Source organism: Lemur catta, chromosome 10 (assembly GCF_020740605.2).
Source record: "Lemur catta isolate mLemCat1 chromosome 10, mLemCat1.pri, whole genome shotgun sequence".
NCBI classification, from domain to species: domain Eukaryota; kingdom Metazoa; phylum Chordata; class Mammalia; order Primates; family Lemuridae; genus Lemur; species Lemur catta.
In genome coordinates, this window is record NC_059137.1 from 39422743 (window position 1) to 39425332 (window position 2590).

The following is a 2590-nucleotide window of genomic DNA, read 5'->3' on the forward strand; positions in this document are numbered from 1 at the left end:
CACCTCCCCGGGTCTGCACCTTCAAGCATGACCATTCCCCAGAGGGTGTGCAACGCACTCATCATGTAGGCATACACCCATCCCCTCCCCCCACCCCCCATCCCAGTCTGATATCCAATTGGTATCCTTCCCTGATGTACATTTAGGTGATGATCAGGGAAACCAGTTTTCTGGTGAGTACATGTGATGCTTGTTTTTCCATTCTTTGGATACTTCACTTAGTATAATGGGTTCCAGCTCTCTCCAGGAGAACCAAAGAGATGTCGTATCATTGTTATTTCTTATAGCTGAGTAGTACTCCATGGTATACATATACCACAGTTTACTAATCCATTCGTGGATTGATGGGCACTTGGGTTGTTTCCACATCCTTGCGATTGTAAATTGTGCTGCTGTAAACATTCGGGTACAGGTGTTTTTGTTAAAGAATGACTTTTGTTCTTCTGGGTATATGCCCAATAATGGGATTGCTGGATCAAATGGTAGGTCTACTTGAATCTGTTTAAGGTATCTCCATATTGCTTTCCATAGGGGTTGCACTAGTTTGCATTCGACTGATAACAAGAATCTATTTAGAACTCAGGAAAATCAGCAGGAAAAAATCAAACAATCCTATCAAAAAATGGGCAAAGGACATGAATAGAAATTTTTCAAAAGAAGACATAAGAATGGCCAAAAAACATATCAAAAAATGCTCAACATCCCTAATCATCAGGGAAATGCAAATCAAAACCACAATGAGATACCACTTAACTCCGGTGAGAATGGCCTTTATCAAAAAATCCCAAAACAACACATGTTGGCGTGGATGCGGAGAGACAGGAACACTCAATAAAACTTTTTGATGAATCCCTGATTGATTTGTTTCCTGATCTCATTAGGATTCCTTTTACTTGTTAAACATTTAACAAGCAGGGACATTGTATGAAATGTGTACAGGAATCTTGAGTGACCTCATGATAAGAACTTCTTCCACATTAACCATTTATTTACATGCAGCTTCTGAATAGCAAGGTGAAAATTTATATGCTAAATTCTATATGCATGAATTTATTGTTTGATCAACAAAATTAGCTTGAACACATTAGGAACCTTAGGATGAAGGCATTTAGTTTAATCCACTTTTCTCCTTTATCCCTTATTGCTTCCATTATGTTATAATGGAATTTCATTTTCTCTCATAATAGCTTCTTTCTTTTTAAAATCTCTACTACCACCTTGGTTTAGGATCACATCACATCATGCCTTCTTTACAAAATCAGCATCCTAGTAGGCATTCATGACTCCAGTTTCTCCAGTGAAGAGCAGAAGGAAAACAATCATGTCTTTAGAAAGTTTCTATTTTAAAAAAGGCTAGATGAAGGTACTTAAAGAGGAGAAATTAAACAAGAGAGAGTTGACTATTTTCCAAAGAAAACTATATCTGTGTACATATGCATGCATATATACAAAAGGACACAAATTAGAAGTGTCAAGATCAATGGATTTGTACAGAGTAAACACAACTATATCTCTGGTACATGGATCAAGAGATAATTATTAGTGTGACTTGTGAAACCATGTCAAACTCTATTTATAAATGCAGAATGTATTGTTCTGTGCCTGGCTCTTTTTGCTTAACTATACATTTGTGAGATTCATTCGTATTACTGTGTGAAGTTATAGTTTGTTTATTTTAATTTTTGAATAGCATTTATTTTTTAAATTTTATTTTCTTAAACTTTCCATCAATATTATTTTAATTGGCAAATCATAATCATATATATTTATGTAGTGCAATGTGATGGCATGATATATACACACACAATGTAGAATGATTAAATCAAGCTAATTAACATATCCATCATCTCACTTACCCATCATTTTTTTACATGAGATATTTGAAATTCACTCTCTTAGCAACTTTGAAGTATATATTATCATTAACTCTGGTCATGCATAGCATTTCATTGGACAAACATGCCATATCTTATTAATCCATTCTGCTGTCCCTGGGCATTTTGGAGCTGTTTATAGTTTTTACATAATAGTAAATATTACTAGTATTAATACTCATATTTGTTTTAAGCAAATGAAAATGTATATACCTATTTCTATTGGGAATATATTTACTTTTAGTGCAATGTTTATGTCATGAGGCATATTCAGTTTCATCTTATTTTATTTTATTTTATTTTTTTCAATAGCTTGGGGGTGGAGGGTCTTCCCGTGAGGACTGGAAAACGTGCTAGACAAATTCTAAAAGAGCTGTAACACTATCCAGTTTTAGAAATATGGCAAACAATTTTCCAAAGTGATTGCACCAGGATAGTTCAAACTTCAATAATGTCATAGACAACGTTAGGTATTTTCTCCATTTTTATATTAGCCATTCTTGTGCATATGTATTGGTATCTGTTTTAGTTCATTTTGTGAGCTATAAAGGAATACCTGAATCTGTGTAATCTATAAAGAAAAAAAGATTTATTTGGCTCAAGATTCTGATGGCTGGAAAAGTTAAAGTTTGGATATCTGCTTCTGGTAGGGCCTCAGATTGCTTCCACTCATGGGAGAAGGTGAGGAGGAGCCAGTATGTGCAGAGATCACATGG

At 34.7% G+C, this 2590-nt stretch overlaps 1 non-coding gene across 1 annotated transcript; it reads right to left on the bottom strand.

Moving 5' to 3' along the window:
- Positions 1 to 2196: 2196 nt before the first annotated feature.
- Positions 2197 to 2258, bottom strand: LOC123646761. Its single transcript, XR_006738015.1, has one exon. It is a non-coding gene; the product is annotated as a U7 small nuclear RNA (small nuclear RNA).
- Positions 2259 to 2590: the final 332 nt, after the last annotated feature.